The 26,845-nt window shown below is 46.2% G+C and overlaps 1 pseudogene; it reads right to left on the bottom strand.

The window, feature by feature from the left end:
- Positions 1–5,507: 5,507 nt before the first annotated feature.
- Positions 5,508–26,461, bottom strand: LOC144947459 (tripartite motif-containing protein 14-like; annotated as a pseudogene).
- Between the last annotated feature and the right edge of the window lie 384 nt (positions 26,462–26,845).

Below are 26,845 nucleotides of genomic sequence, written 5' to 3'. Positions count from 1 at the left end.
AGGGGTTATGCCATTAGATGCAAGATGTCTGACGAGCCAGAACCAGGGATGTGCAATGGTGGGAGGAACATCGGGCCTTAATATGTCCATCCTACCTGCCGGTCTACTAGCACCTTTTTTTCTCTCGCCCCCCTTGCCTATATAACCTCTTGCCACGGCAGCTCTCCCGCCTACCTCAGCATTTTCTTGCTGTGGGTGTTCCACCTGATGAGGATTGCTAGTGTTGTGATCGAAAAGGCGTGATTTTTTATTTTATTTCTACCTACGTGACTTTACCGATAAAAACAAAGAGTATGTCTTCGGTAATTAATCATATAAGCTAGAAATGCATCGATAAACACCACACGAAATCGTACAAACCAGTCTTGCAGAGGAGAGCTCCTGGGTCTGGCCACAGTAATCATCCATCGTGTTGAGTTCTGCGGTGACAGACTCCGGGGTTGCCCCCATCACTGGCAAGTGTTGAGTTATTTCTAAGGCAAACTCTAAGTATAGCTGCAAGTTTTATTCTACGTTTGTCCTTATATTTTGAGTCATTTACAGAGTCAAGGACGTCGAGAAGTTGCACTGTACTAAGCTATGAGTTGTGATAAGCAAAGAGGTGCGCAAAGGAATTTTCTTATCATGATCAGCTAAGACGTGTGAGAAGTTAAGTGGAAATTTGAGTTTTCCACCCATATCGAGTTTGCATGAAACATTGTCCAAGCTATAGGCTGGAAAAGTTATGTTGGTCAAGTGACTGATGTTTTATGAGTTTTGGAGAGTCCGGGAGTGAGTTATCGAGACGTGCACGCTGCGGCACAGTGGGAGACCTCCCCGGGGGGGGGGGGGGGCACCAAGGGTGCTCGCGAACCTCGACTGACAGACACGTACTGAGCAGCGAAAGCAGCGAGTATGCGCCAGCTGCAGGTCGAGGCTGGCGTGCAGATAACCAGCGAGCGTGCAGGGGAGCAGCTAACGGCTGACCACGAGGGTGCTGACTCGAGAGTCTCGAGCACACTCCAGCTGTGGATCGAATGAAAAAAAAGGTTCGCAATATTTAATTATGTTTCCGTGTTTTATTATGTTTTTATCACAATATATACAACACCAGGGAGAGGCTTCTTCCGCCTCAGATTTTAGGGACACCGCTTGCTGCCCGATGTCCTCAGTAGGCAGTCGACGTTCCAAGTGGACTGCGACCCTCAAAGTAATGTGGCCGCCACCCCTCGCCATGCTGCGTGGATCAAACAAATGACTTGAGACGCTGGTGTATAGCATCAAGAGCAGTTTATGCGAATGATGTCGCGAGAGGTCACGCATTTGGCGCAATGGTCCGTCACTGATTCTGCTTGATGACTGAATGAAGAAATGAGGGCTGGGCGAGGGAGCGGGTGGAGACGGAGGGGGGGCTGGGTGAGGGGGTTGAGAATGCTTGACCGAGCCGTTGAAGGTTGATATCACCGCGGCAGAAGCTTGCGTGGTGATGTCGCCGCGCCTATCATACAACACCAGATAATATATTAAAAAAACTCGGACATTAATAGATTTTTGTTGCTGATGTCTTTTGTTTAGGTGCCATTTCTTTATATGGTTATTCATTTTTGTATTTAATTTGCTTGATGTTGGCTATATGTAGTATTTGGTCGTTATATTTAATTAATGTACATCATTATGTAATGCAATTAGCATGAACGACGCTATAAAAAAAACTTGTTATTAACATTTATATTCAATCATTTTTATTGCAGAATCAACGATACAAGCGTTATAATTACATTTTTGTAAGTGTACATTACTACTTTTTAAACTGAATATTTTTATTGGCTCTCTTCCCCACAATGTATTACACTAACAGTGGAAAAACAAATCCCATTTCACCATTGATAATCATAGCACTCCTACTCCTATAATCACACTCCTCTGGCAGAGTGAATACATCCATGTTGGCTTCACACACAAGGCTGTCTCTGGTGTAGGCCAATTAGTTTCAAAGACAGTGCATACATTATTATCAAAGCACATCTGTTTCCATGTTTTGCTACAAGTATGTGTGGTTAATGCTGACTTCATTCCTTGTAAAAGGTATTTATTTAATGTTTGAACATCTTAACAACCTATTTTAATGCCAGAAAGGAGTCAAACCTATTATTATTTTTCATACTGGTAGTTATATTCAGGGTGATTTCAACGAAATACAACATCAGCTAGTTGCTCTTAAACTAATCCTGAATACCTCTAAAACCAAGGTGCAATGCTCACCAGGACTAAAGCAGGAAGTTATTTTTCCCCAATTACATTCCTTAAATAATAATTTTAAAAAATAGAGCGAGTCAAGATCTATAAGTATCTTGGGGTCATCCTGCATTCAAAACTGAATTTTGAAGATCACATTGATTATATTGGTAAAAAGACAAAAATAAAATTGGTTTTCTGTATCGACACAAACACTGCTTCCCCCCTATGTTCCGTTTGGAATTGATAAAAGCTACCATACTGCCTCTACTTGATTACTGTGACATATTTCTTTCTTCTTCTTTTCTTTTTTCTTCTCTTATATATAACAGTCTCCGCGTGCTCGCGCTTGCGGGGGATTTGGCTCTCGGACGGTGGGCTTTACGTAGAAAAAGATTTGACAGGCAGCACGCCCTAAGCCCCGCGGTGGGAATAGGCTATTCCGTTTTCCCATCCGTAAACGTTAAAGTAGTTTAATTAACACATTTGTGCCGTTTCTATTATTCATTATTTACTTATTGCGCGACATCCACCGTACCAAGTGACGACAATTGCGTGGGTGGGCGGACCCTGCCAAGTGCTGCGCGTTCGCTCGACCTCACGGGGGACATTTCCTTTTACGCATTTTACAGACAACACATAGACACATAACGCTGCGGATATTTATTCACAGTGTCATGTCCTCTTCGCCCCCCCTAACACGATGCGTCCAGTTTATAGTACAGACTCCGTAGATAATAATATTTTAGTGCTTATGTAGGGCTGTTACGGAGGGGCTGTATGTGTAGGGCTGTATGCATGGGATCACACGAGAAACAAGCACAGGGGGCGGGGCTCCGTGAGTGCTAACGGGGAGGTGCCCGCAACGACGTCCGCACCGGGCAGCCTGGGGGGTTGCCCGGAGTTGTGATCCTCTGAGGGGTATAAAGGGGAATGAGCCGGAGAGATCGGGGCTCAGTATTAGGATGAAGGAGGAAGACTGAAGATCGTCTAGCTAGAAGCCCTGGACTCCCCTGGGACGCCGCCCTTGTCAGGGCCGCGCAGGACCGAGCCAGCGGCGTGGTCCCGTGAACCAGAGTTAGTCTCTGGGACTCCGGGTACCGTAGCCCGACTAACCAGTGTCGGGCCAGACAGCCTCCCCTAGTCCATTAGTGGAGGATTCAGAGGCAGGTCAGGGGTAGCTAGCGGAGTATCCCCAGCTATCCGGGTGAGGGGGCCGATACCCCCTCTAGTGCTGTCCTGTTGTGACCACTTGTACAAATAAATATACGTGTGCCTCAACCTCGGTGTCAAGCGTCCTCAACGGTACTTCACTTACATAGCATTATTCTTGCACGCGTGTGGAATGCTGGGGGGGGGGTAGCGGCCCAGCCCCTAGCCTGGCAATGTGCCAACTCCACCGCCTCGCCAATGTAGGCCAGGACGGGGGCTACGCATGGCACAAGGCCTCAACATGGCTATGGTACATACAAAGTTCCTTGCTTCTTACGCTAACAACTCAAGTCCATTGTTTACTATTGTTAAACACATTCGTTCACAAACATTACAATAATAATGTTTGTGTGCAGATCATTAATCACGTTCATTGCTTATTATTATTATTAAACAAATACGTTGCCAGATATTGTGTGCAGATAACAACTCAGGTTCATTGTTTACCATTATGAAACAAGTTGACAGATGTTACAATAATTATTTTTGTGTGCACAAAAGTCTTTTTGGATTATTACGTTGCTCAATTTTCTCTTTTTTTGCTGCGCTTTTATAACGCTGCCACGGTCTACTGCCAGTCTGTTATTTCTGATTTTTTCTTCAATACATTTATATTGTTTCCATCGCTAACGTCACGCTATTTCCTCATACGTAGTACTGCCATACTGATGGCTGTGCCATCATCGGGGATTACTGTGCCCGTCGATGTGTGTGTCTTTGAGTCCATATGTGTGTGCGTGTAGAGCCATGCGTGTCTTTAACTCCATGTGTGTTTCTGTCTTTTTCGAACGGACAACGCCCCATGTGTGTGTGTACGTCAAAGTGTTTATGTGTGTGTGTCAGTCCAAGTGTGCGTGTCAGTCGCTGTGTGTGTGTGTAAGTCCATGTGTGTGTGTGTCTTCGTCCATATGTGTGTGTAGGTACATATGTGTGTTTACGTCAATGTGTGTGTGAGTCCATGCATTGCTGTGTGTGAGTCGGTGTGAGTCGGTGTGTGTGTGTGAGTCGCTGTATGTGTCTACATCCATATGTGTGTGTAACTCCATGTGTGTGTATCTCAAGTGCATGTCTATGTGTCTGTGTGTGTGAGTCCATATGTGGGTGTGTGTGTCTCAGTCCACAAATACTGGAGGAAGGGCCTTTGCTATTGATGCCCCCAGGGTCTTGAATGCTATGGCCAATAAACTGCAACTTGAATCACTACCTATAAGATCTTCACTAAAAACTGCTTTGAGGAGTTGTACACCCCTAGCTGACACTGCTATTCAGTGGCTGCAGGGTCTGGTGGTATATGTTGTTTATGTCGTTTATTGTGAAAATTCGGTCACAGTTCCTATGATCACTGTTACATTGCTTTTATGGCTTTATTTTGGTGACTGCGAAAAGCTTTTTGGTTTGGCCATGTTTGTTTGTTGTAGTACGGAGTTAGACTGATGGCTTGAATGTAAGTTTGTTTTGTGGTTGTTGTTGTTTGACTTGCATCCCCCTGGGATTTTTGCACACAGCGGTGGTGTACGTTGCTTTTTGTGGAATATTTTGCTGTCTTTTCCTGGATTTTCTGTTTGCACATAGTCACTTTAAGATGTTTTCTTGTTCATGTTTTTGTTTCATGTTTTTGTGTTTTGTTTGTTGCGGTTGCACCCGATTCAAGAGCTGAATGGCTCACAGGGCTATACCAAATAAATGAAACTGAAATTGTATCACTCCCTAGACCAGAGGTTGAAAGCCTGTGGCTCTGGAGTCGCATGCGGCTCTTTAAGAAACTGCTTCGTAACGTTGTTTTATTAAAGAACCACCGTCTCATATTCACCACATGCATTGTAGCGGCTCTTGAAATGGAGTTGTTTTTACGTAATTCGAACTAAAAATATCTTTTCTTGTTATTTTGGGTTGCCGACCCCTACCTTAGAAGGTCGTGAGGATTTAGGCCCAACCCCCTAATTCTAATGGAGAGCGACGCACTCCTAACCACTGATACTCACCAACCAGTCAAGAGTGTGGCACTGCGTGTAACAGTGATGACAGTAGTGAGCGCCATGCGTCGTAGTGTCTGCTCTCTATGGTGTTCACCTTCACCTCTCTTAGGACGCACGACTCAGATCCACAATCGTCACTGACTCACCAAATTTACCGATATACCATCCCCCCACTCCCAACCCTGGATATAGAGGCTGATCGAAGGTTTGGTGAACCGAGTGTATCAGTGCCATGGAGTCGGCGCTGTAAAAAGACAGGAGCCCCGCGTCCCAGTCCAGATGAACCCCGACTCTTCGTGTAGGCTCCGGCACCGACAGTGAGGTTGCTACTCCGCCATGCCACACTGAGAAGCTATCGTCAACTTTCCTTAGGCTCCAGGAGACGTCACTGCATCCCAGGCCACACTCAGCACCACGCCCTCTCCGTGGGATCGTCCCATACGCGACTCCAATCCAACACTGCCCAGTGCTGCCTCCCACGTCCACCTCCCAGTAGTGCTGACCCGACGAGAAGCTCTCGGAGCACAGGGCTTGTAACTTCACATCAAACCGGTGTGGGTGTTGGGGGCGACCCTGGGAGACACCGCTCCACGTCACCGTCCTGAGATCCGAGGAAATTTGGATGTAGTCGCAGGCTGAGTTTGTGTCCAGAGTCGGTGAGCGTCCATCTGTGGTGACGACAGTGATTACGCTCACGCAGCAGTCACATCACGAGAATTGCACACCGCGTGTACACACACACGCTGTGTGTTGTGTTATTATTTATGTTATTGTAGTGATACAGAAATGCATAATACATTAATATGTAACAAACGCACAATGATTATAACGTGTATGACAAATGCATATAGTTAAGGGTACACACATACTCATGAAGGCAAGTATGTGTATACAAATACTGAGGAACATTAGTATGTGTACAGGAATTAGTGGACTGCTTGAGAAGGACGAAAGTCGAAATCACGTGCATCCAGGAAATAAAGTGGAAAGGCAGCAGAGCAAAGAGAGTCGCTGTAGTTTTGAATTGTTATATCATGGAACGTCAGTAAGGTGTTGTGCTGAGTGAGAAGATGAAGACAGAGGCGGTGGAAGTCATACAAGTGATTGACAGACTGATGATAGTCAGACTAGAACTGGACAGTGGGGTTGTAAATGTGGTGTGTGCATATGTCCCGCAGATGCGTAGCAGTGGGAAAGAGAATGATACATTTTGTGAGAACTTAGACCGGAAGTTTATAAGCTTACCGGTAGATGAAGCAGTTGTAATGGGCACAGTATTAAATAGAAGAGTGGGATATGAAAGGAGCCATGGAGGATGCAGATATGGCAGTAGAAATGAGGGAGGAGAGGACATTCTTCGAATCGCCCAAGCAATGTATCTTGCAGCCATGAAAACCTACTTCCAAAAGCAGGATGGACATTTGATGACCTAGCAGGATGGATAGGTGAAGAGACAGATAGATTTTATTTTGGTGAGGAGGAAGCACCAGAAAAGAGTGAAGAACTGCAAAGTGATCCCTCGAGATTGTTTTACTGGACAACATAGACTATTTGTGGCAGATTGCATGGTGAACGGAGTTAGGAAGAGGAAGGTGAGACAAAAGAAAAGTAATAGGGTGAAGTGGTGGCGACTAAACAATGAGATAAAATGTCTGCAGACAAGCTATAGAGAACTTAATAACCACAAGGCCTAGGTGGAGCGTGAATGAAATATGGCAACAACTAGCAAGTGGAAAACTGGAAGCAGCAGGTATTACAGTGGGAGTGAGCAAAGGAAGATATGCAACTGAAGGAAACATGGTGGTGGAGTGATGAAGTGTAAAAGGCAACGAGAGAAAAAGGCAAAGTTTAAGAACTGGCAGAACACGAGAGAGAAGGACCATCTGAATGAATATCTGGCAGTGAAAATAGATGCAAAGCGAGTGGTAGTATTGGCAAAAAAATACATTTACACAACTCTAACAGAAGCTTGACAGCAAAGAAGGCGAGCATATGGTATACCGTTTGGCAAAAGCCAGAGAGAAGAAGACCAGGGACATCAACCATGTAAATCTCGTTAAGAACAGTCAAGGACGAACAATCTTGGATTAGATAAAAGATAGAGAGAGATGAAAGAGTACTTTGAGAAGTTGCTAAATTTGGAAAACCCAAGACGAAAAATGGTTGAGGAACATCAAATATTTTAAGTAGTTGCAGAGACTATAGCCAGATACTATAACCAGAGACTATAACCAGATACTATAACCAGATACTATAACCAGCTACTATAACCAGATACTATAACCATAGACTATAACCAGATACTATAACCAGCTACTATAACCATATACTATAACCAGAGACTATAACCAGATACTATAACCAGCTACTATAACCAGATTCTATAACCATAGACTATAACCAGATACTATAACCAGAGAAGAGGTGGTGGATGCTCTGGGGAGCATGAAACATCAAAAGGCAGTGGGGCCAGTTGAGATTCCAATTGATGTTTAAATTAATGGGAGGAAAGGGTGTTGAACTATTGATGGAGCTGTTTGGGAAGATCTGTATGGAGAAGAAAATGCCGGATGGGTGGAGAGAGAGTACATTGGGTCCCATCTTTAAAGGGAAAGCTTATATACAAGAGTGTGGGAACTACAAATGAATAGTATTGATGATTCACGCCATGAAACTCTGTGAAAGGATCGTAGAAAGGAGACTGAGGAACCTGGTCGATGTGCGAAGCAGCTGTGGAGTCTCGGAGTGCTTTCAAGTCAAAGCGAGAGTGAAGCAAGGTTCTGCCCTGAGCCCTTTCCTTTTCATCCTGGTGCTGGACACACTTACGAGAGGAAGCCCCCCCAGGTATAGCTGTTTGCAGACAACGTTGTGCTATTTGGTGGAAGCAGGGGGGTAGTGGAAGATGATTGAAAGATTTGTGTGCAAAAGATTGAAAGGAATGGGTTGAGGATTAGTCGGACAAAGACTGAGTATATGGTGGCACATTTCAGCAAAAATAATGCAGAAGGAGGATTGCAAATTGGAAGTGACCATCTTCTTGGTTCTTTCGGTAAAGTCACATAGTAGGGAAATAATAAAATAATAAAAATAAAACATAATAAAATAATATAATATAATAAAATAAAGTGACCAGTTAATGAAGAATGATGAGTTTAAGCACCTGGGTGCAACGATGTGTGCTGATGGATCACTAGAAGGAGCAAGGGCTGGATGGCTGAAATTGCGATAGATGACTGGTGTAGTGTATGATAAGAGGATCGCCCAGTTTGGTTGAAGGGAAAAGTGTACAAGACAGTAGTGAGGCCGGTGCTGTTGTATGGGGCCGAGTGCTGAGGCAGAAGAAAGAGTGAGGACCAAGCTATGGCAGTCACAGAGATGAGGATGTTGCGGTGAATGTTGTAACAAGGAAGGATAGGGTAATACATGAAGAAGTAAGAAGAAGACTCAAGGTGGTAGAAATTACAGAGAAGATGAAAGATAAAAAGGCTGGTATGGTTCGGTCATGTGGAGAGACAATGGGAAAATTATGTGGGTAAGAAGGTGCAAGTGATGCAAGTGGAAGCAAAGAGAACAAGAGGAAGGAAAAATAAAAGGTGGTGCAATCGGACATGGTGGCCCAAGAAGTGTAAAGTGAGAATGTACAGGTGGAGAAGGTTGGAAAGGACAGCAGAACCCACATGAATGGGACAAATGCGTGGAAGAACAAAACTTGTATTTGTGTACACATACTAGTGTACACAATTAGTATGTGCACACAAATGCTAACGAACATTAGTTTTAATTAAAAGCGCCACCACCCAACACAGCCATTTGGAAGGTTTGTCACGTAAACAAAACATTCAAATTCGTTACTTGTACAGGACTTGTACAGGACACCGGTGTGTTGGAGAGTAGAGCCACAACATTTACAATTGTAGTACAATGTTTCCACCAGTAATTACAACAACCACCATCAGGCGACAGGCAGATTTGTGGATAAATCATCCTGATTGATTCTGAAATAGATGGAAAAATGTAATTTAGTAACGTCTCAGTCAAACAGGTTGATTTACAATGGATATCCATTACCCCACCACTTTCGTCTTACAGTCACAGTACCACCCCCCTCCCCTGGCATCAAAAAGAAAAAATATGATTATCTATCGGCTTAACTCATGCTAATCCCCTGCCCAACCGCCCGCGACCCCACACGGCCTGCCGCATGCCCCTCCCCCGACCCCTTGACTCCTCCCCCCCCCCCCTAGTACCCTATATAAACACGTGTCTCTAAATAGCTCTCTTCATACGCTACAGTAATTTTGCTGGAGCGGTCACATCTGATGACGGATGCTTGTGTTGCTTCTGAAACGTCATGATTTAATTTGGTTGTTTTATTTTTATTTTGTTTTCGCCTACGTGACTTTACGGAAAAAAACAAAGAGTATGGATCCTTGCAGTCACGAAAACTTCAAATCTAGAATTACTGCACACCGGTTTGTTGGAGAGTCAAGCCACAACTTTACAATCTGAGTATGACGTTTCGCCAGTAATTACAACTAGCTTCATCAGGCGACAGCCAGATTTGTGGAGAAGTCTAACTCTTTTGTTCCTTATATGGAGGTGTAGATGTGTGACCAGGCTTCTGCGCTCTTGTGCCACGTGGTTGGGGGGGTTGGGCAGGGGATTACTGAGGCAGCGTACATTATGCATTATGTGGGCCATTTGTACTTGTCCTTCCTGTCTTTTGTGTGTATTAAAATAGCTGTACCAACTGTAATCCCTAGTGAAGTATGCTGCCCTTTGTAGGCATACATTTAAATAATGTATTATTTGATTATTTGCTTCCATGCAGCACTAAGGCAGTAGCTATCAGAACGGTTAAAGTTATTTTTTTCTTCAATTTCTATAAATTACCTAATTAGTCTTGGCCAGTAGTAGCTAGTTTTGCACAGAACTTCAATTTTATCAAAATTAATTGAGTGTCCTTGTTAGCACGCATGTTCTGCTACTGCTGACAGTTGTATTAGGGATCATTAATATTTCTCTGATATTAATTTAGTCTCGTGCTGATCATGTGTCCTGTTTGCCTACGTGTTAAAATAACATTTACCACACGTGCAATTAATCCTGTACACACCTTCTGTTGATAGCTTCGGTAATGCATATTTTGCACCAAATATAAATGTCAGTATTTTATGTACTGTGCCAAATCTGACTCGGATGTTTTGTTTTACCAAACATCTGGCTAGTTTATCAGTTACTCCCGCAATGTACGGTATTTTGATCGTTTTAATTACTTGGGCAGTGTCAATGTTCGTGTTATTTTATTTGATTTTACCATTCAATGCCCTGTTGATTTGTGCATCAATGTAACCATTAATTTGCAGCGCTTCTTTTACATGTTGAATTTCACTTCTCAGACTGTCACCATCTGATATTGTATTAGCTCGATGAATGATCGTCTTGATAAGAGGAGATTTCTACGTGGGGTGATGGTGTGACTGCATTCAGATAGGCGTCAGTATGCGTTTTCTTTTGGTAAACACTGTGTTATTTTACCATTTCGACCCCGTCCGAGCAGAATATCCAGACATGTTAGAGTTCTGTCAGCTTCCACTTCCATAGTCAACTGGATGGATGGGCTTTGCGAGTTGAAATTATTTAGAAATGTGTTCAGTGTATCTTTGCCGTGTGGCCAGACCACTAATGTGTCATCCACATATCTAAACCAAGCAGATGGTTTTAGTGTGCTTGGTTTCATTTACGGTTTAGATATGTGGAATGTCGTACTCAGATTGTAAATGTTTTGGCTTGGCTCTCCAACACACCGGTGTGCTGTACTAGTGGCGAATTGGCATGTTCTGTTTACGTGACAACCCTTACTAGTTGGAAGTGTCGGGTGGTGGCGGGTTGTAACGACACATTCATATATTTACACGATCTAACCCCCCCCCCTCCAAAAAAAACCTCCAAAGGATGATATTTGTCGCGAAAGCCTACGTGTTAAACTCTAATTAGTCTTGGCCAGTAGTAACTAGTTTTGCACGAAACTTCAACATTATAAAAAATAAATTGAGTGTTCTTTTTGGCACGCGTGTTCTGCCACTGCCAACCATTGTATTTGGGAGTATTTAATATCCCCATGAGGTTATTTTAGTGCCATGCTAATCATTCGTCCTATCTGAACAACATAGAATTTTCCACAAGAGTCATTAATCCAGTACACACCTTCTGTTGATAGCTTCGGTAATACATCGTTAGTACCAGATATTAGTTTCAGTATTTTATGTACTGTGCCAAATTTTACTCGGATGTTTTGTTTTTCCAAAAATTTGGCTAGTTTATCAGTTACTCCTGCAATGTCCAGAATTTTAAGAGTTTGAACTGCTTGGTTAGTTTCAACGCTTGTGCTATTTATTTGGTTTTGACATTCAATTCCCTGTTGATTAGTGCAACATTGTAACCATTAAATGCATTGCTTATTTAACATGTGTAATGACCGAGGCAACAGACCACTTACCTGACATGAGCATATGTGCAAATGGACAGTCAGAAAGTCAATCAAGGCCTCTGATTTGTGCCGGGAGGCATCAAAGACAATTGGTTAGCATGAGAGATTGAAAGGGATTGGATGAGAGATTCAAATATAAAAGGTGGGAAACGAGGAATGATTGTAGGGGTGACGGTTGACAACCATTGGAGGAGAACAAGGATTGGCTGAGGGAAATTTGGTGAGCGAAGCTTCCAGAAAGGGGGCTCAGAGGATATAAAAGGGGATAGCACAAGGGGAGGGGATAATTGGAGAGAAGGTGAAGTTTGTTCATCAAGAACCGACGTCCGGACCTAGAGATAATATTGAGTACAAATAAATACTCTTAATAATGAAGACACAACGTGTGTCAGACGTTATTACAACCGACGATGAAGAAGTCTTTTTCCAGAACATTCCGGGAGAAAAGGACCCCGAGACTAACCTCCGGTATGCTGAAGAGGTGGTGATCCACCGGCAGGGCAAGTACTACGACAGTTGCAGCCACTGGAGAGACTGCTCACCAAAGGGCCACTGGTGGCCAAGGGCTGGGAGTGGCTAGAGGGCCGGATTGACCGCCTCACAGACACGGTCTCCCGGCTTGTACTGCAGCTCACGGCAAAAGAGGCGAGGCCGTGAGCTGCAGAGGCGGTAGCTGGGGAGCCAGCAGTTGGAATCGTGCGGCCGACTGTGGCGGGAGGCGGGGAGCCAGGGCCGTCCAGCGCGTCCACAGCGACAGCAGCGGCAGCTGGGGCACCATTGCAAAATCCAGCCCTGGAGCCGTGTGAACCTCGCAGGCTGAGGCCGGTCAGCGAGTTTGTGGCGGCCGGTGGTGACTGGGGAGCCTTCACCAGACAGTTCTAGACCGCATAGCAGGCCTTGCATTGGACAGAGGAGGAAGCACTAAAGGCATTACCTACGGCCTTAAATGATGTAGCCATCGACATCTTCTACGCTATACTGGCAGAGCGGAGGACCACGCCGAAAACAGCCTGTCACCAGATGGCGGAGGTCTTCGACCCACCATCAAATGCAAAGATAAAATTGCAGCAGCGCAAGTGAGAAGAAGCTGAGTGACCCCTTGCCTACCACATTGCCCTGATGGCGTTCAGCCAGGTGCTCTTCCTTCGGCTGGCAGAAGCAGCACTGGACTCCATGGTGATGGAGGAGATATTTGACGCTCGTCACGAGATGGCCGTGGTGCTGACCATAGTGGAGGAGGAGGCGCAGACCTTGTGGGTAGCCCGGTGTCTGCGAGCCCAAGACGAGATGAATCGATGGACCCAGGTTGTGGCCCGAGTAGAAGAAATACCAGAGACCACTGTCTGTGCTTCCTGCCTGGACTGCAGGATGACGAGTGCCGCCGGCGAGGGCTCGCTCATTGCGGCAACAGTGGAAGGCAGTGGAGGTCCACGGGAAGAGGTGATGGCAGCGGTCCGCGGGTGGACAGGTTCCAGCAGGACAATTCCATGGCGACCTCGGGGGATGGGAGCCAAGAGGGGAGATGGTGACTCCACTGCGTAGCCCACCTATTAGCTATCATTGCTGCGGCAGGCCCAGGCACATCGCATTGGAATGCAGGAGTGATCTTCTGCCATCAGCGCTGGCACCATCCATCTATTCATCAGTGGCTGCTGCACTACAAAACTAAGCAGGTTGTGACACCCCAGACACCCGGCTAGATAGTCCACTTCACGCATTTAGGGACTCATTGCCTTTCACCGCCTCCATTGCCATTCCGCGTGTACTATCTGTATCGGAGGGCATTGGTGATAACGGAGTAGTAAAATCGTCTGGGGAAGGTCGGGACTTGCTTCTCCAGTCAGAGAACCAGTAGAGGAAGCTGGCTTGGTGGGTCTTAATGGCAGCTGCAGGTACCTCGGTGGTAGTGGCCTCAATAAAAGGAGTGGAGGCATGCATTCTGATTGATACGGGGACATCTGTCACTATCATCTCCAAATTAATATTCGATTTGTTACTGCTCAGTATTCACTGCTTAGCACCAGTAGCCAGTACGTATGTAGTGGCAAATGGGGGTAAAATGGGAATCAAATGGCAAATCGAGACACAGGTAAAAATTGGGAGCTCACTTTGTCGGGAGCCATATGGGTTCCCAGCACGTTTCCAGTTCCATGCTTGCCGAGAACCGGTTTCTTTAAAAAATGGCTCTGGATACTCACTGACGAGGATTGCCTATAAATGCCATCGGGAACCCGCATTTTTTTGTAACCGGTGAAAAAATGGACGGAAACAGGGGTTTCGGTGCAGGCACTGGTCAGTGAGTCTGTGATTGTACCTCCTGGCATGCAAATGTTTATACCATTACGATATCGAAAACAAATAGTGACGACGTATGCTGACTTGCTGAATGTGGTCGCTCCATCAAACACAAAGACCTGCAGGTTAACGTTGGCCGGGGCACAGTTTTGAGAGTGGACCAAAAAACGTTCTTGCAGGTGCTAAATGTTGGGGAGGGTCCGATAACCGTTCAGGCAGAGACTGTATTAGACCTTCTGATGCCCGTGTCTCTTGAATCAGAGAACCTGATGGAAACAGTAGTTGCAGAAGTGGCTAATGATAATCCATCAGCCGAAAAAAACTTTATTAGAAAAGCTTTGTGGAGAGGATGCGGAGCTGTCAGACATGCAACGGTGCCAACTAAGATCATTACCTCTGCAGTTCTCCGATGTATTCAACAGTAGGCAGTATGATATAGGTTGCACATCTTTAAAGTCACATCACATTTGTTGTATATATGGGCCTTTTTCCAAAAATTGATGTTAAAAATTATTCTGAAAATATTTTTTAAAATAATAATAATCGATAAAAAATAAAAATTAAACAAACACCCTCAACCCCACTACCTCCCACAAGCACCAAGCATCTGGAGGTCGTAAAAGGCCATTACATAATAAACTCCGGGACAAAGGGAGGTTAACGACGATCTGCAAAATCTCCAGATTGTCAAAGGACTACATGCCATGACCTCCCCACGGACATTTTGGACAGTTCACAAACAAATCTCCAGAGCCGTAAAACACAGGCACATAGCAGGGGCAAACGGACATTATAACTGATGTATATATATATTTAATGCGGTAGAAGTTCGAAGCTTGACTATAAGAATAAGACGACATTTTAGACTGCAGTATTACTTATTTTATTCTGTATTGTATCTTACTATCTATGTAACTTCACCAAGAGAATCAAGGAATGTGAATTTTGGCAGTCAATAAAGTGAGGGCTTGGTTATATCTCCAGCCTCGGGATATCAAAATATAACTCTAGAATAAAACACCGATCCCTGGCGACACAGACTTATAACAAAGCTTGGCAAAAGCCTCGGAATAATGGTGGTAAGAACGAGGGGCATTACGAATCTTGGTTAAACATGAACCAAATAATAACCACGAGATATTAGACCGGGGGTAACTCAAAATAGATACCAGAAAAATAGGTCAAACACACAAGACCAGATAATATGTATTCCATGGAATCAGAGCCTCCCCGGCCACGTTTTGTCTTCCGACAATTTCACACAAACACATGGTAGCCATAAAATACGTATGAAGTGTGCCTCCCCTCCCTTTTAGCAGACACCACGAAGAGAGGGGTTGGGAAAGCAAACAAAAACATAAACTGTCAAAGGTCAAAATGGGGGGGGGGGGGGTCAACCAGGCGGCTGCAACCTCGAGGACGGTGACAGGGCATCTGTTTTTATTCTCTCTCGCAAGAGACGCGCAGAGAGGGGAGAGAATTTCACATATAACCGAGACACAGATCAATTCAAGTCAGTTTTGCAAAGGGGCAGGCTCCGGGGCATGGCCTCAAAATCAGCCATGGGTGTCATGTCTCACAGAGAGAAGGGACGATGTGTTGGTAAGAGCTGAGTTCGGCATGAACTGACAGAGTATCGCTGAAAGTTTATTCTACATTTATCTAATAGCTTTTGTATTAACTCACCCCCTCCCTCTCCTGCATAATGAATAGATGTTATCTATCAGCTTAACTTAGCGTCCATATTAATCAGCTTAACTTCCGCCCCCCTTTGTTCTCCAATACTCACATTCCCCCCACTCCCGCATGATAAATAGATGTTATCAATCGGCTTAACTCAGCGTAGCACTTGCCCCCTCCCGACCCCTTAACAGCAACCCCCCCCCTCTCCCCTACCTTGGCTCCTCCCCCCCTCTTACCCTATAGTCGCGTTTCTCTATTAGCTCTCTTCACTTATTACAGTGAATTTGGCTCTAACGGTTCCACCTGAAAACGGAAGCTTATGTTGCCTCCGAAACTTCGTGATTTAATTTAGTTGTTTTTTCATTTATTTATTTTTTACCTACGTGACTTTACCGAAAAAACCAAAGAGTATGAATCCTTGCAGTCACGAAAACTTCAAATCAAGAATTTATCCTGCTGTATTGAGTCGCTTGCAGAATCGAGGATTGCGATAAGTTGCATTGTACTAGCTATCAGAGTTGTATAAGAGGTGTACTAATACAATTTACAAGTTTTGAGAGTGAGTGATCCAGCCAGCGACGAGTAGCTCACAGCAAGAGCACTCTTGGACGAAGGGCAGAGAGCACGAAAGTTGAGCAACAACAAGGCGAAGCCCTGAAGGAAGGGCAGAGAGCAGTGGAAAGAGCCTGAGCCAGCGCAGCTCTGAAGTAAGGGTGGGTGTTCTTGTGAAGCTGGCAGCTGCACGATCAAGGAGATAGCAAGAGAAAAAGAGAGAGAAAGAGGGACGATCGACGACAAGCAATAAACCTGGAGAAAGGGCAAAAAGCGCAAAGCATTGACCAAGCGAGCATTGCATAGGACCAGCAGCAGTGGACGAGCTGCGAGAGCCGTCGCGCATCGCCAGAGAGCACGGAGCAGTGGAAAGAGCTGGAGCCAGCACAGCCCTGAAGTAAGGGCGGGTGTCCGTGTGAAGCTGGCAGCTGCACGATAAAGGAGAAAGCACGGAGCTGGGGAAAGAGCCTGACCAGCCGCCCGTGAGCAAGAGTGTCAGCGGCGGCGAGAGCGCCGTGGGTCCGACCCACACACACCGACCAGCACCAGCTGGGAATCAAGACAAGAGTGAGGAACGGCGACCAGCAGACGAGCTACGAGCGCTATCTGACGACGGAATCATCGTGCACCGCCGACGGCGAGCATCGCGCCAACTCAACCAGCAGTGGAGAGAGCTGCAACGCCAAGAGGAAGAGTGTTGGCGCAGGCAAGAGCGCCGTGTGTTCAATACACATGTAGGGGTGTTACGGAGGGGCTGTTATAGAATGGGATCAGATGGGAAAGGAACACAGTGGGCGTGGCTATGTCGGTGCACGGGAAGGTGCTCCCAGCGACGTCCGCATCGGGCAGCCTGGGGGGCTGACTCGGAGCTGGGATCCCCCGGGGCCCCACCCCTCAGCGGGGGTTTTGGTATAAAAGGGGATGAGCCGGAGGGCTCAGGGAGAGATGTTGAAGCTAACCAGTGAAGGCTGAAGATCGTCATAGATAGAGCCCTGGACTCCCCTGGATCGCCGCCCTTATCAGGGCCGAACAGGATCGAGCCAGCGGCGTGGTCCCGAGAGCCAGAGCCGGTGCTCTTGTAAGAGCTGGTCTGGGACTCCGGGTACCGTGAGCCCGACTTACCAGTGTCGGGCTAGCTAGCCTCCCCTAGCCCGTTAGTGGAGGACCCAGAGGTAGGCTAGGCGTAGCTAGAGAGTGTATCCCCAGTTAGACGGGTGAGGGGGCCGATACCCCCTCCAGTGTTGTATGTCAGTGTTGTGCTGTACCGACACGGAATAAATACGTGTGCCTCCAAACTCCGGCATCCAGTCTCCTGGAACACTATTACACACACACGCCATCCCAGCGGCCCTGCTGGGAACCCGAGGTATTTTCAGCACAAGGAACGCCGTACCGCGTAAGCCACAAAGTCAACAAGTGGCAAAGAAGACACACGCACACAACACGCATATCGGGACTAATAAAATTGTTACAAAAAGTTATCTTTGTGTTTCAAGAAGGGATGACATTCCAAGGTGGTGCGTTAAATATCAACTGATCGTGAAAAGCATTGCTGCCCGTCGAGTTACATGAATACGATTGTTTAGAAGTATTTCAGTCATTTGTTTTCGTTAATTGCATAATCTTGCCAATGAATTAATCGATAACTACTCTTGCTTTAGGAACATGATCCTTCATTACTGTTTGTAGGAATATTGTTACATAAATTTTTAAGGACTTTTTCCTATCGCTCGCGTTACTCTGAGGAATAACGATTGTTCTGTTACCCAGTTTATCAAACGTAATCATCGAGGGTAAAATGTACGGATCAATGAGGAGAACATCTCCTGGAGTACTGTGTTGACAATTCCCAGCATAAGAGTTCGCATATTAGAGTGTTATGTTTTTGGTTAGAAATTTAAATTGCTTAACCCAGAAGTGTTTGAGTGGTGCCTTCCTAAGTTCATGCATAATAATCTTAATTATGAGAACTGTATCCTGCGGTGAGATTTGAATTTGGAGACCTGACATAAAAACACTAAGACATAATCAGTAACGGTTAAAGCGAGAATAATTTATTATCCCGATTGATAATACGACCCTAGGACAACGAGGCAGAGCCTAATTATCATAACGACACACATTAGCATAATCACATACATTTGCATAACATAACCCAATAACATTTTCCTAATTAGCATAATGTATACGCATACTTACATTTGTTAACATAATTTCAGAAAACTGCGCGTTTTTTCATTTTCATTTCTTTTATATAACTTTTTTTTTATAAAATTTTCAAGACCCGACATATACAACACATTGACATGGAAAATTTGCCCCCTATTCGGTTAAATTAATATTGTATGAACCCGGTTGAGAAAGTGCATGTACAACAGGTGGTGGGTGAAATGCTAGTGGCGGAGATAATTTATCTATCTACTAGCCCTTGGGGGGCTCCTGTTGTGCTTGTTAAAAAGCATAATGGCAGACTGCGTTTTTGCATCGATTTTTCTGCCTTATGATGCATATCCGCTCACGTGCATTTACGAACCATTAGACGCATTATTCAGACCAAAATTCTTTCTATGTTAGACTTGCTCTCTCGATTTTGGCAACTGCCTTTTGCAAGGCCTCGAATCCTAAAACAGTGTCCCGTACACCTCAAGGGCTCTACCCACTTTAACTGTCTTTTGACGGGCCTTCTAGCAGTGTCCGCCACATTTCAAAAGTTTACGTGATTGGTTTTAGCAGAATTAGAATGGGACTCATGCCTTATCTATCTGGATGACGTCATCATTTTCGGTCGCACGTTTGAAGAACATTTACAGTGACTGCGCACGGTATTACCCAGGATATACAGTCAACTTTAAATTAAAACCATCTATATGTAACTTGATTCAAACGTCCAAGCGATATTTTGGTCATGTAGAGAGCGTATCGAAATTTGCCATGGATTCCGAGAAAACAGCTTGCGTGCATAATTGGCCAACCTCCAAATCTGTAGGTGAAGTGCGGAGTTTTTTCGGTTTTACCTCGTATCACCACCGGTTCATTCTACAATTTGCAACAATTGCTAAGCCCTTGCACGCGTTGGCAGGTAAAAATGTAAAGTTTCACTGGGGGAAGGAGAAGGAAACTTCATTTGTCATACTACGCATATTGGCTGACAAATGCTCCACCTCTGGCATACCCCAACTACTCCCTGCCCTTCATCCTTGACACAGACGCAAGTGATTTGCGAATAGGGGCTGTCCTTTTTCAGGTAAAGGGCGGGGTCGAGGTCGTGATTGCCTATGGTAGTCGCATCCTTTCTCCAGCGAAGCAGTGTTACTGTGTAACCCATAGAGAGTTGCTGGCTATTGTATACTTCGTGCAGCAATATAGACCCTACCTATATGGCAGGAAGTTCACGGTTCGCACTGATCACGCTGCCCTGCAATACTCCCTGTGGATCGATCAGCCGTCGGGCCAGTTGGCGCATTGGCTAGAAAAAATAGAAGAATACTCATACACCGCAAGGGTCTCGGTTACCTTGCGAGGAACCGTGTGCATGTGTTTCGGTTGCTGGCTGATGCAAACCTACTATTCCGGAAATGCCGTCAATGGTAGCATCAGTACAGCCTGCAAAGCCACCGGTGGACAAACCACGCAAATAAAATACATTGGGTCTCACCTATATAGAATGGGGGCAGCTACAAGTTGATGATGCCAGCCTGCTGCCCCTGCAACGGCGGGTAAAAATAGACCAATCGGCATCAATCTCCCTGGTAGGGTCCCGGTTTGTGCTGTATGAAGGATTTTTGATGTGGTGGAACGGGATCGCTCGATGACGTTGTCTGGTGGTGCCCACATCCCTGCGGGGCAGGGTATTGTGGGAGGTGCACGCAAACTACTACATCTGGGGTGTCAAAATATGTTGTTAACTCTACAATGCGACTATTACTGGCCACATATGTCTGCTGACGTGTACCATTTGGTTGCGGGTTGCATGGAGTGTGCGTGTCGTATACCACCAGCTTAAAGGTCACAGCCTCCCTTGCAGTCTATCACAGTCTACAGGGTCAATGAGCTAGTAGCCCTTGCTATTATCGGGCCCTCCCATGCCCACCAAGAAAAAATCTATTTTTCTTTGTGGGAGTCGAATACTTTATGAGATTGCCAAATGGCCTGGCCACTACCTGATTAAACAGCCACATGAATTGCTGATGTGCTCCTCAATGGAAACATGATGGATAATGGCCACCCAGAACAGCTCCACACTGATCAGGGATGACATTTTTCATCAACTCCTGCAGGAGGTATGTGAAGCACTGGGCATGAAAAAGATTCACACTTCCCCGTACTACCCTCAGATGGATGGTATGGTGGAATGGCTCAACAGAACGATAACATACTCATTGGTTCTTTCAGTAAAGTCACGTATGTAGAAATAAAATATAATTTTAATAAATCACAAATAAAATAAAAAATTATCACGACGTTTCGAACGCAACACAAGCGCTCATCATCAGATACATGACTTTACCGAAATAACCAATGAGTATAGTAATTTCTGCAGTCACGAAAGCTTCAATTCTAGAACTATAACATCTATGGTCTGTAGATGAGGCACAAACCGACTGGGATCTCCATGTTCCACATGCCTCCATGGGATTTCCCCCCTTTTTCCTCATGTACGGCCGTGAACTGGATCCTACCATAGAAACACAGTTGGATAAAAACCTCTACAGGTTCGTCCAATCGATTTGCATATCTGCATGTCACGTTCAACTGATTGCTCGAAGCACACACAGCGGCAATGGCGAGCACGGCAAAAGCACAGGCCACTAACGAGCGAAATACAAGGCGACAGGTTCACACACTTCCCTAGACAGTAGGCTACAATGCATGGTTACATTGCCCGAATGTCCATTATGTACCTCTCACAAATTGCATCGGCTATGGCAGGGCCCGGTCGAATCTATCGAGGTGAATCGGCCACAATGCGTGCATATACAGTCAGGACGTCACCATTGGTATGTTCACCCGTCGTGCCTGAAACCCTACCTTCATCATCAACAAAGCACCTCATTTCCATGTCCTCTCCCTCCGGAATCTGGGGTGTTCGACAAGCCACAGCAGCCGCCCAGAGGACCGATGTCTCCTGTGCATGCTCCTGTGCCTCCCACAGGACCGAGCCTAATGTAGGACGACTCACTGCTGGACACTGCAGCGTATGCCGGTCCAGCAACGAGGACCAGTGCAAGATGTGCACAATTGCATTACCACTGTTCCTGGATGGAGCAGGGGATTGTTGCACCTTATTGTTCCCACGGTCTTGTTGTTAACTAATTGTGGGATTTGCAAAAACTGCGTGCCGAAAATACACTCATTTATTCACATCTACATAGACAAAAGGTTCATTTTGGTCATGAACATGTTTATTGCCATAATTGGACACATAAGCACATTATTGTTGGGCCATGCCACAGGGCCTCACGTGGGTTCTGGAAACATGAGGCCCTTTTGATGTCATACATTTTTTGAGTGAAATTCTCCTAGGCTTCCCGTGGTCTGTTGCTCTTTGTCATTCCCTTCTCTGGTGTTAGCCAGGATGGCTCTTTTTTTAAGGGGTGCGGGAGTGATGTGAAGACCGAAACAATAGACCACTTGTCTGGCAGGGTAAGTACACAGACGGACAATCAAGAAGTGCGTTACAGGCCTCTGATTGGTGCAGGAAAGGCCTCAAAGAGGATTGGTCACGGACAGAAAATGTAACTGATTGGTTGAGAAATCCGAACGTAAAAGGCGGGAAAATGAGAGTGGACTGTCAAAGCAATGGTTGCCAACCAGTTGAGGAGGACGAGGATTGGCTGAGGGAAATGGGGTGAGCGAACCTTCAAGAAAAGGGACTCGGGGAATATAACAGGGGAGAGCACAAGGGGAATGGATGGTTGGAGAGAAGACGAAGTTCGAGCATCAAGAGCCAAAGTCCAGGCCTAGGAATAGAGTCGTGTCCAAACTAAAGGCTCTTAACAAACCAATAACGTGTGTCGGAGTCACTGCACTGGTATGTGTACACAAATACTGGTGAATACTAGTATATGTACACAAATACTAACGAATACGAGTATACATGCACACATACGAACACATACTAGTATGTGTAAACAAATACCAACGAATCCTAGTATGTGTACTAATGGATTATAATAGCACCATGGGTGTGGGTGCAGTGGTAATGAATATTGGTGATGATGCCAGCACCACGATGTTAATGCCACTGTTTGCATTTATCTATAAACACAACACGTGTGCAAATTGTCCACGCAGCCTTGCACAGTAACATCAACGCACAGACATTTTGTCTCTCCAATGCTGGATAAGGGCATCCCCACGCCGTGTGAGTCATGGGGGTTATTTGGTCATACTTCACCACTCTTGTTATTGCACGTTGGTGAAGGATGGGGATCATAAACGTAGAAGCGTAGAGGTACAGTATAATGGTGTATGCTGCATTACCCTCTGCTGGTGTGATGTGGGAACATTTGCTGCGAGGAAGATGAAGGCAGCCAGGCGTGGTGCTTGCCACCCACCCCCTCGTGTGCCATACCGGGCTTTATATGTGCTGCTAGCTAACAGCACTTGCCCCAACAGTCTGCTGAGGCTACACGAGGGATCTTTGTCTCTGTAGGTACGTCTCCTTTTCTATCCGTCTGTAGATCGTGTTGGACTGCCTTTCTTCAGAGGTTGTGGGTTCGATCCTGACGCTGACGCCTGCTATATATTTGGAGTTTTCGTCTCTCTTTTCGTGGTCGTGTGGATTTTTCCCCGAGTCCTCTGGTTTTCCCCTCCACATTTAGAATCAACATCACGCGTTCAGAGAATTTGGCTGCTGCTATAAATTCCCACACCAGAGCCCGCTTATTTGAGTTATCATTTGTGAAGCCACTTTGCTTCTGAAAATAACTACATCGCTTAGTGGACTTTAGCCGTTTAAACACAGTTGACGAAGGTGGTGAGCACAGAAGTGGAGTGCAACACAGCGGGACACTCGGGTGCAAAACTGAGGTACTTACAGACGAGAGGCAGGAGTCTGCGCATCCCTCTTTCAAGGGAGCGGATCGTGGTGGCGTCCAGTGAAGTGGGAGGTGGAGGTGCGGATTCCTTTTGGATCTCTCTCCTGAGAGAACCACCAACAGCATCACACGCAGCCTCATTTCACCACAGCGTTGGAACACTCAGCATCGACAGCACACACAGCAAGTGTCTCACACACAGCAAGTGTCTAACGCACAGCAAGTGTCTCACACACAGCCATAGCCTCACACACAGCCCGTGTCTCACACACAGCCCGTATCTCACACACAGCTAGTGTCTCACAAACAGTCAGTGTCTCACACACAGTCAGTGTCTCACACACAGCCAGTGTCTCACACACTCACAGCCCCGTGTTGAGTATTTAACTGTAAAACGTTAAATATTTGTACCTGTGCGTCTCCTCCAGGTGCCCCTGTAGAAGAGAGAGAGATCATGAGTGAAGTCTCTACCCTTGGACCACGAGTCCCTCTGCTGCTGCCAGCTTTGTTATTCTGGACACCCGCGCCGTATCTCTACAGAGGCGCTCCCCACCTGCAGGAAGGTGAGCGAGTCCTTCTCAAGCTGAAGAGTGCGCAGGCGAGTGGCCGCTGCCTGGAGCTCGGCGATCTCCCCCTTGTGATGAGCGATGTTCTCCTCGATCCGGGATAGCAGCTCGCGCTCCTTCATGGCCACGCGACGTAGAGCTTCCCTCTCGTCCTCGTCCAGAGCCTTTCTTAGGTGAGCGAACTTGCCTATGATGCGACCCCTGATCCCAGCCACCAATTGCTGCAGAGAAACAGGGACTACGGTTGTCTCTCGGAGCCATGATCCACTTCGAATGTTTGTGTGGGCACCGCAGTGGCGAGATCTTATCGCCTTTGCCTGGTATACAGAAGGTCATTAGTTCGATCCTGTCGCCTGTATATTAGGAGTTTGTGTGTTATCTCTGTGGTCGCATGGATTTGTCTCCAGGTCCTCCAGTTTTTTCCTCTACATTCAGAATTAACAAGCATTTAGATTATTTAGCTGCTATACATTCCCTCGTGACCAGCCACTTCATTGATCTATCATTTGTGATAGCCAGATTGCTTCATTGGTCCTTACCTGGTAAGATAAAATATAGTTCCTAGTCGTGAATCATGCATACGGGAACGAGGGACCCATGGGACATTTTTGACATGCGTTTTTCTGGATTTGTTTTGTTGTTATTCTGTCTCTCACTGTTCAAATAAACCTACCATTAAAATTATAGAATGATCATTTCTTTGTCAGTGGACAAACGTACAAAATCAGCAGGGGATCAAATCCTTTCTCCCCTTACTGTAGATCAATCCCAAGGAGGCAAGAGTGGTGTGGCTCTTTTCCTCTTTCTGCATAAGAGGGCGCTGGGTCGTGGAAATTCAGACTTTGGGACTCGGAGTCAGGAGGGGGCCCCCCGTGGGTCAGACTCCGGGGACGCGATTAGGGTTGTGTGAGATGTGGCTGTGTGGTGTTCATGCATCTGCGTCAGTGCCGGTGTGCAACCTCCCGTACAGCAAAACAGCTGCACCACACTTCAGCTGCACCACACTCCCTCTTGAGAATCCATGCATTCTCTCCATCTTTTTTTTCCACAGCAGTGGAACACGCGATGCCGAGTTACCCGAGCTCATAGCAGACTCACCACTGCAGTTATTGAATGCAATACATATGCAACCCACTTGCAGTTAATGTTAAATTATAGAGCCATCAACGTTATAATGTTGCACGGAACTCGCTTGAATTGTGACCTCCACGACGGGGTCATGGGAACCAGAGAGCCAGAGCCGGAAATGGTAACCTGCGCCTCCCTGCGACCAGCCTCCAACCGCTTCACAGACTCCTCCGCCTCCTTCCTCTTCTCCTCCACCGCTCGCGTTTCCTCTCTTACGTGTATCTGTAAGAGATGAGATGTCACCACGGGAAACTCGAGGCCCTGAGCCACCCCTCACATTGCCCTTCCCTCCATAGCAATCCCTCCATAATGAAGGCCGTCATCTCCATGCTGCCCCTGTTTCGCAACTGAGATGGGGAGAACAGGGAGTGGGAAAGCTGATGTAAAGCGGCCGGTGGGAGCTGCACTGGCTTGGTATTACTGTAGTACCGAATCGGACTCAAGAGCCCATGTGCCCACAGCTGTCTATAGTTTAGAAGATACATCTAATAGAATTGTCTATCAGGTGGCTGTAATATCGGTCCCATATATCTGTCCAGTTAATTCCTTATACAGATATTATGCTTATGGAGAGCCTAGGATTCAATATATCCTAAGGCTGTTCCTAAAATGCTAACCAGATTAGCAATGGAGACAGAGATTCATGAGAGAGAATTAACACTCAATAATGTTTTTTTAGATATTGTGCAGCCCAGTGACAGCATTGGTCAGATCGTGTTGCGGTGTCTTATTCTGAGGGCCTCACCTTCCGTGTCTCGTGCTCCTTCTTCAGCATAGTGACATCATGTCCTTTGTGTTCACCTGCGATGGTGCAAGTTGAGCAGACCAGGCTGCTGTCTATTGTGCAGTAGAATTTCAGCTCCTCACTGTGCTTAGGGCATCTTCGCTCGTCCCAACTCGCAGTAGGATCCACCATGGCATGATATCTCAACCTGGGATTCTCCACGTGAGGTCTGAAGTGTGAAAAACAGTAGGACATTTCGCATCTCAGGCAAGTCTTCACTGCAGGGGTCTGGCCGTCACCGCAGATGTCACAAACGACGGCCGTGGCCATCCTGTCGCCAACTTTTAGCTGCTCCGAGATATTGGTGAAGGGCCACGTTCCTCCTCAGCTAGCGTCGCACAGGGAAAGCTGCTCGGCACTGCGGGCAGCTTAAGTAGCTCATTGTCTCCCAGGCAGCCTCCAGACACCAGAGGATAGAACGAGTGTCCGCAGATTAGCGTGGAGGATCAGAAGCACTTGTCCAAGCAGATGGAGCAGCACAGCTAACGAGCCACACTCTCACTGTTAGTCGCGCTCGCCATGAATCATAGCTTCGCTCGGAACGCTCGCTGTTAGGCTCAGTGAGAGGCTGGATCAGGACCTCTCTCTTATAGCGATGGTGAAGAAGGAAGTAAAATACTTAAACATTTTTATTGTCATCATTGACTTCACGAGACACTGCCTGGAATTTGAACCTGCGTCCTTGGTGCACAAACAGCAGCCTCATGATTTACACGGATACTGTACACAACTCTCTAGATCTAAATCAGAGCTTAGTTGTCCATATACATCAGAAAGACTGAGCTGTGATGGCTCTGTTGTGAGGCGAGTATAGAGAAAACCTAATTCTTCCACAGCTTTGGGCGCGGTGTCTTTGCAGTTAGCTCTGCACTACGACCCAAGTTCGATTCCCACTCACGGCCACC

Source organism: Lampetra fluviatilis, chromosome 45 (genome assembly GCF_964198595.1).
Source record: "Lampetra fluviatilis chromosome 45, kcLamFluv1.1, whole genome shotgun sequence".
NCBI lineage: Eukaryota > Metazoa > Chordata > Hyperoartia > Petromyzontiformes > Petromyzontidae > Lampetra > Lampetra fluviatilis.
The sequence above is the reverse complement of the archived record's forward strand: the minus strand, read 5'-3'. Positions and strand labels throughout refer to the sequence as shown.